Genomic DNA, 9,597 nt, shown 5'->3' with positions numbered 1-9,597 from the left:
ATTTTTTAAATTATTTTTTTGTAAATTAAAAAATAAAACCCATAAAAATTATCTATTCAATACTTTACACCAATGAGAAAATGGAATTTTTTAATTTATTTACAAACTATTTGTGCTTATAGTACATAGTAATTAATATTTTTCAAATTATTTATATTTATTGTACATAGTAATTAGTGATATAGTACATAGTAATTAATAATAGAGTACACAAAAGTCAATTCTTGTCATCATTACACAATAAGAGGGGAGACATTTCAACCAATCATATTTGAGATAAATAGAAATAAATTTTATTTAAAAATAATAAATTTAATTTCATAATGTTAAACTTTGGATAGATTTTAAATTTTTTTAGTCAAAAAAAAACTAATAGAAAGTCAATGAAAAATTGAATATGTTATATCTTGTGAGCTGCAAGTATAATAATATGTTATAGGTTTTAATATAAAAATAGTCATTATTATTAATAATATTTATTATTATTATTATTATTCCCTGCGGCAGCAAGGTAATAAGGTATTCAAAATGAATTGATGTTGACATTAATTTTAAATTTACCAAAAATTAAACTATGCTACCTAAAACATTATAGATTAATTTATTTTATTTTTAAAATAATTTTTTTTTTCTTTTTCTGGATTTTGATTAGTTAAATCAATTTAGGTATTATTGAGGTCTTATTGTATAATAATGCTAATTTACCAACAATGGTCACTTCATAAAGCTCAAAGTCAATTTCAAATAAATATAATTTTTAACGTTAATGTAACGTGCGGCTCCTTTGTAATTTCATACAAGTTGCTCTAAAAATTTATTGAATAAAGGACAAAGATGTGTGATCCCAATATATATGAGTCTAATGAATATAAAATATGTGCATTCACGTGGCTCCACCTCAAACGCACAAGTGGGAAAATTGTGTACTCGAACGCATACTCGACACAATATATGGAAACATGGATGTTTAAAACAATAATAATTTAAAAACAGAATTGAATTTAAAAAAAAAAAAAAAACGAATTTAATAACATTAATCTAGGATAGGATAAGCATCAATGCTAAGACTTGAATACAAATAAAATAGTTTTGAGCTGAAACATGATCCATATGAGGATATCCAGAATAACAAAACATATCCTTGATAAACATACGAAAAGGAGAAAAGGTTCCGGAAGAAGAAGTTCTGCATGGAGCACACAAAAAACTATATGAAAAGAAAAGATTGACCCAGAAAAAAGAAATCATGAAGAGAGAAGCCAAAAATTATTCAAGCCTGTTGATGCATAGCAGATATATGGACCAACGTAGAGGCGATAGGGGCCTTGGAATCCTGGAAGATGCAGGCATTCCTCCACTTCCAAAGACACCAACACGAGATGATGAATAAAGATCTCCATTCTGGATGTTGGGCACTCCACCACATGAATCCCTCCTGTACAGAAGAGAAAACCAGGTGAGGAAAACCATGAGAAGCAGAGAGATCATACCATATTTGCGCCGATGCTGGACACTGATGTTGGCATTATAAGACAAGTATTTTCCTTGATGGCAAATCACACTGATAACAAATCATAGTGCAGAAGGATAGCAGCAAGGAATTGATGATCAGTCTACAAGTATGAAGAAAAATATATACACGTTGGTTCACTATATACCAAGTCGCGTATACAAGCAGGTTCACTATATACCAAGTCGCGTATACGCAGGTTCGCTATATACCAAGTCGCGTGTACACGCTGGTTGGCTTCAGTAAAAGCGCGTGTATGTGGAAAACTTATCTTTGGTCCACAGCGGTTATTCCTTGGAAGTTGTGCCTATGGTTTTGGTCCTTGGTGTCTCGACAGACGTGTTGATCCCTAGTTTTGAAGATGATGGTATTGGATTTCTATGGTTTTGGTCCTTGGTATTGAACAAGGCCTAAGGCTATATAAGGAGAAGGAAATCATTAGGCAAGGGCATCTGAAATGTCTTGAATATCTGATGAAGTATTAGATCCAGTATGCAGGTTATTGGTTGATGATGTATTACTTGATCTGAGCTAAGGAGAGATCTCATCGGTTGATGGAGAACAAGATCTAAGGAGAGATCGGGATCAAATGGTCTGAAATGAACTATCTTTATATAGTTGATTATGCGTATTTCTAGATCTGCATACTGACGCAATGTTATGTTCTGGGTATAACTGATGTCTGGTACAGCTGCAAGTTATGAAAAATTATTTTTAGATCTGTACGCAGGTTGTCTTCGGTAAAACCGCCTGTATACGCGGGTTGCCTTCATTGAAGTAGCGTATATCTTTTGGAGCTTGATTTTTGGGTTGCAGCTGGGTCTGACTGTTATTGCAGAGTTCTGTAGTCTGCTCTGTGTTCTGGTGACTAGGTTTGACAGGGTTTCAGTGGTTCAGTGATTGTTGGTTGTTTTGTAATCTGCTATGAAAGTTGAATGAATTGTGGTCTTCAGATTGTAATGTTGTGCTTCAGGAGTATCCAGTCTGAAAATTGATGAAAAGTGGTACCTGAAGGAAAGAAGATTGTAGGCCAGCACCTACGTACTAGTATCTTAGCTAGTACAAGAGCAAAGGGGGTTGGAGCTCCCTTCCAAGGAAGTTTGGAGAACGAGAGAAGGTTGAAGCCTTCTGCAGGTTGTAGCCTGCGTACTGGTATAAGGCTGCACCAGTACAAAAGATTGTAAACTGAAGTTCTTATTAAAGAAAGATAGAGACGACTTGTAGCAGGTGGTTTTCACCCACATTGGGTTTCCACCTTATATCATGGTTTTCATGTGTGTGGCTTTTGTGTGATGATCTGTTCTGTTATATTGCATCTGTTTACTCTTAATATGATGAATAATGTCCTGATGCATTTAACTGAAGATAAACTAACTGAATTATAAGATTTATGGTTATACGTTGGTTTCTTTAGACACAGTAGCGTGTACACGCTGGTTCACTTAACTGAAGTAGCGTATATGTTTCTGAGCATTGAAAAAGTTTTATTGATCTGATAATACTGATTCACCCCCCCTCTCAGTATTATTTCCAACAACTGAAAGAACATGTGGACATTAGTTTCAGAAGCCTGACGGCACATAACACATCTGCCTGTACCCGACCATCCCTTTCGTTGAAGAACCTCCCATGTGAGGTTTCGATTGGAGAACATCAACCACGAAAATAATATTGCCTTGAGCGGGCTGGTGGCTTTCCAAAATTTCGTTGGAAAGATAGGAGAGGGTCGCGGCTGTAGATTTGTCAAAGCAGCTTCATATAAATCTTTAACGCGTACTGGTTGAGATGAGTTCAACGCAGACCATACCAATTCATCTTTGAACCCTGTCTGTTTAATACCCTTTTCAGTGAAATACTTGACCGCCGAATCCCAAATCTGTCGCAGAGGGAGAGGCAGACGAAGATCCTCTGCATCCTTCCATATTGGCGAGGTTGAGGACCAAGCATAAACCTGTTAGGGAAAGTGACAATTACTAGATGGTAATCACATCTAGTAATTGTCACTTTCCCTAACAGGTTTATGATAGGGCTTGGTTGAGATTCAGCCAAGGTGTCAAAGGAAAAATGAGACGAGTTTGATAAAATAATAATGTATTATATTTTTAGAGTTTATTTATTCAATGAATATTTTATTTTTCATTACTTCAATACGGTAAATGTTTCATTAATTTTTATTGAATACTTAACCAATATATATAAATTAAATATTGTGTAAGAATTGATAGTATGTTTATAAAAAAAAAAAATTAACACTTTTCATTCTTTCGAGAATACACAATTAACTTATTGATGTTATATTATTTTAATTAAAAATTAATTGATTACATATTTTGTAAGAATTGTTGGTATTATGGGTGAAATACTAGTTTTATCTAGGCAACACAATGATATGCTTGTCCACTCCTGCTTTACTTCGCCAAAACTTATCACGCAAACGTTCATAATGAAATCTCACAATTCAATTTCATTGTTAATGTCGTATATTCAATGTTAATGTAGTGCCTTTTGCTTTTACTTTTACAGACTGTGAATTACAACCTCGAAAGTATTGACCATAATAAAAGTGTGATAATCTCATAAACCACTTAAAACAAAGTGCATAATCTCAAAGACCACTTAAATATTTTTAAAGGAAACGAAGGAAATAGGGAAGAAATTAAATTGTCAAAAATCGCTTCCATTACAGAGAAAGAGTTGCATTTCACCAACAACTTCACCGTATCCAAGTTGAAGTTCTCCTTTAAAGAAATAATATTTTCTTAAATATTACTTTCACATTTATTACATCTATAATATAGTAGGATCAAATTTATCACTTGAACCAATTAGCTCTGTAGATGACACATTAAAAAAAATAGAGGAATTGTTATATAACATCTTTGAAAAAAAACAATATGACAACGGCATTACTTTTGACCAATTTTTGGACTAATTACATTTAACCAAAACTAATTACATCATAGCAACACAAAATCAATTAGAAGCTAAATTAAATTAAGCGGTAGTAGCTGAATTAAACTAAGCGGCAGGGAAAACTAGATATGCAGCCTAGTAACATTAATAATATCATGTTTTTAATCAATTTCTATATTGAATTAATGGTTAAACGTGAGTTTTTGGATTATAAAATTTAGAACGAAATATATGTTCACAACCAACTAGATTTTATACACCATTATACATTATTTATGATAACCAGCTAGATTGTACACACCATATACACTATTTATGATGGTGAAAAAAAACCCGAATATTTAATAATCATGAGTTACAAAATAAATTTCTATTGATGACGAGAACCTCCTACAAAATTGCATACTTTAACTCTTCAACATTTTGACTCATTTCCGAGCATATTTTCTACTGGATTTTTTATCAAATTTTTGCTCCAATTTGTTGGAATTATAAGATTGAGCTATTTAATCTAGACAATTCAAGTGCCACAAAGGGTTTTTATGACACTCAATCCATATATGCATTCTAAAACATGTTTTAAGCACTAAAGAATCACAGGCTTGCCCAAAATTGTATCATCAAACTCACCAAAAGACCAAAATGTCAAATACCTAAATTGAACCCTTCAAAATACCCAAACACATCCATATAACCAAAACATGTTTATCAAAATGAATATATTAACTTCTATATATACATATTGTTTGTCATTGTGTATATGCACCTCATATTAAATTGACCCCTATTACATATAAATTTAACAATATAATCCTCCTTAGACTCATCACATATATTTTTCCAAAAAACCTTACCCTTTAGTTGGGGAGATATGATGAAACCTAGTCATAGGATTTGATTATTTTAATTCTATTTCATGTCACTTATGATTATCATCTATCCATATTTTTATTACTTTCAGGGTTAATCATTGATAATTTCATTTTCTTTGATTCCTTGCATGTCACATCTTCTCTAATTTATTGTAGTTACTAACACTGGATAATATGTTATTGAGTAATTAGTCATTAATGCCTTGTTCCATGAATATCATTCATTATGCCATCTCAATATTATACTTTCTTGGCAAAGAGGGTTTCAATATAGTTCCAGCTTCAATAGTGGTTTTCTATCATGTTTTATATTTTTATGTCATGTTTCATATTCTTATTATTGGTATTATTTCCATGTAAAATAATGTGCTCATTGTTCACTTATTCCCTTTCATTGGATATGATTAATTACTAATTTTCTTCCTTGTTAGTGTTGTTGTCAACATTCTTGTCTTTTTAGCCAACTTTTCATTAACTCAACTGACGATGGTCAACCATGTGATGTTGGACCATGGTCCAACGTCACATTTTGATAAATATTGTCTCAATATGAAAATCAACCATGCTCAACCATTGTGAACCATGGTCAATCATGGTCAACATTGGTCAAACATGGTCAACCATGGTCAATTATGGTCAACCATTGTCCAGTAACAAATTGTGACAAAGATTTTCTTAATATGAAAATCAACCATGGTCCAACATCGCATTATGAGAAAAATTGCCTCAATATGAAAATAAATCATGGTCAACCATGGTCAATAACCATGGTTCAACGTCACATTCTGACAACCATGGTCCAATGTCGCATTGTGACAAAGATTGTCTCAATATGAAAATCAACCAAGGTCAACCATGGTCCAACATCTGATTGTAACAACGATTGTTTTGATATGGAAATAAAACATGGTCAGCCATGGTCAAACATATTCCAACATTGCATTGTGATAAAGATTTTCTAAATACGAAAATTAATCATGGTCAACCATGTTTATTTTAAGGTTTGTAGTATTTATATTAGGGTTTATACACCTTAGTTTTATATTATTCACTTGGGTTGATAATACCTTGTGTTTTTAGTATTAATCTCTTGGGTTTATAATATCAACCATGGCCAACCATGTTTTATAAAATCAATCATGGTCGACCATAGTCAATCATGGTCAACCAAGGTCCAACATCGTTTTGTGAAAAAGATTGTCATGATATGAAAATAAATTATGGTCAACCATGGTCCAACGTCGCATAGTGACAATGATTGTCTCAATATGAAAATCAACCATGGTCAACAATGTTCAACCATGTTTATTTTAGGGTTTATAATACTTATCTTAGGGTTTATATACCTTGGGTTTATAATTTCAATCCCTTGCATTTAATATTATTCTCTTGGGTTTATAATCCCTTAGTGTTTTAGTATTAATCCCTTGGGTTGATTATTCCCTTGGGTTTATAATATCAATCCCTTGGGTTTATTAATCTAAGCATTCATATTCCTAGGGTATAATATCATTCATAGGTTTTATAATATTAATCCTAGATTTTACAATCATGGTAAACCATGGTCAACCATGGTCCAATGTCCCATTGTGACAAAGATTGTCTCAATATGAAAATCAACCATGTTCAACCATTGTGAGCCATCGTTAACCATGGTGAAACACGGCCGACCATGGTCATTTATGGTCTACCATTGTCCAAAGCCACATTGTGACAAAGATTGTCTCAATATGAAAATCAACCATGGTCTAACATTGCATTGTGAGAAATATTGTCTCAATATGAAAATCAATCATGGTCAACCATGGGCAATCATGGTCAACCATGTTCCAATGTCATATTCTAACAACCATGGTCAACAATGGTCCAATGTCGCATTGTGACAAAGATTGTCTCAATATGAAAATCAACCATGGTTAAACATGGTTCAACGTAACTTAATTGTAACAATGTTTGTGTTGATGTCAAAATCAATCATGGCCAACCATGGTCAAGCATGGTCTAACATCGCATTGCGACAAATATTGTCTCAATATAAAAATCAACCATGGTCAACCATGTTTATTTTAGGGTTTAAAGTATTTATCTTAAGGTTTATATACCTTGGTTTTATATTATTCCCTTTGGTTTAATATTATTCCCTTCAATTTATAATCCCTTGGGTTTATAATATCAATCATGGTCAACCATAGTCAATCATGTTTTATAAAATCAATCATAGTCGATCATGGTAAATCGTGGTCAATCATGGTCAACCATGGTCCAATGTCGCATTGTGACAATCATTGTATTGATATGAAAATTAATCATGGTCAAGCATGGTCAACCATAGTCCAACATCGCATTGTGATAAGGATTATCTCAATATGAAAATTGACCATGGTCAACCATGTTTATTTTAGGGTTTATATACCTTGGGTTTATAATATTAATCGCTCATGTTTAATATTATTACCTTGAGTTTATAATCCCTTGGTGTTTGAGTATTAATCCCTTGGGTTTATAATATAATTCCCTTGGGATTATTAATCTAAGTGTTTATATTCCTACGGTATAATATTATTCACAAGTTTTATAATATTAATCTTAGGGTTTAATATAAATCCTTTGGGTTTATAGTCATGGTCAACCATATTCCAACATCTAATTGTGACAAAGATTGCCTGAATATGAAAATAAACCATGCTCAACGATTGTCAACCATGCTCAACCATGGTAAACATTGGTCAAACATGCTCGACCATGGTCAATTATGGTCAACCATAGTCTAATGCCACATTGTGACAAAGATTGTATGAATATGAAACTCAAATATGGTCAACCGTGGTCAAACGTCGCATTGTGAGAAATATTATCTCAATATGAAAATCAATCATGGTCAACCACGGTCAATCATGGTCAACCATGGTCAATAACTATGGTCCAATGTCACATTGTGACACCCATGGTCAACAATGACCCAATGTCTGATTATGGAAATGATTGTCTTAATATGAAAATCAATCATGGTCAACCATGGTTAAGCATGGTCCATCATTGCATTATGACAAAAAATGTCTCAATATGAAAATCAACCATGGTTAAGCATGGTCAACCATGTTTATTTTAGAGTTTATAATATTTATCTTAGGGTTTACATACCTTAGGTTTATATTATTCCTTTGGGTTTAATATTATTCCCTTGGGTTTATAATCCCTTGGGTTTTTAGTATTAATCCATTGATTTTATTATTCCTTTAGGTTTATAATATCAATCATGGTTAACCATGGTCAATCATGGCCAATCATGTTTTATAAAATCAATCATGCTCAACCATGGTCCAATGTCGCATTGTAACATAGATTGTCTCAATATGAAAATCAACCATGGTCACCCATGGTCCAACATCACATTATGACAAGGATTGTCTCAATATTAAAATCAACCATGGTCAACCATGCTTATTTTAGGTTCATAATATTTATCTTAGGGTTTACATACCTTTCGTTTATAATATTAATACCTTGAGTTAAATATTATTCTCTTAGATTCATAATCCCTTGAGGTTTCAATATTAAACCATTGGGTTTATAATACCAATCCCTTCGAGCTATTAATTTAAGGGTTCATATTCGCAGGGTACAATATTATTCATAGGGTTTATAAAATTAATACTAGGTTTTAATATAAATCCCTTGGGTTTATAATCATGGTCAACCATGGTCCAACGTCACATTGTGGCAAAGATTGTCTCAATATGAAAATCAACCATTGTTAACCATCATCAAGCATGGTTAATAATGGTCAACCATGGTCCAACATCGCATTGTGAGAAATATTGTGACAAAGATTGTGTCAATATGAAAATCAACCATGGTCAATAATGGCAAACCATGGTCCAACGTCACATTGTGAGAAACATTGTATCAATATGAAAATCAATCATGGTCAAGCATGGTCCAATCTCACATTGTGATAAAGATTGTATCAATATGAAAATCTACCATGGTCAAGCATGGTCCAACCTCACATTGTGACAAAGTTTGTATCAATATGAAAATCAACCATGGTCAACCATATTTATTTTAGGGTTTATAATATTTATCTTAGGATCTATATGCTCTAGGTTTATATTATTTCCTTGGGTTTTTAGTATTAATCCCTTGGGTTTATTAATCCTTTAGGTTTATAATATCAATCATGGTCAACCATGGTCCAATGTTTCATTGTGATAAAGATTATCTCAATATTAAAGTCAAACATGGTCAACCATGGTCCAACGTCACATTGTGACCAATATTGTCTCGATATGAAAATTGATC

Source organism: Pinus tabuliformis, chromosome 3_1 (genome assembly GCF_031772625.1).
Source record: "Pinus tabuliformis cultivar Carrire ecotype Pingquan chromosome 3_1, CPIR1, whole genome shotgun sequence".
Classification (NCBI taxonomy): Eukaryota; Viridiplantae; Streptophyta; class Pinopsida; order Pinales; family Pinaceae; genus Pinus; species Pinus tabuliformis.
This window is presented reverse-complemented; position numbering follows the sequence as displayed.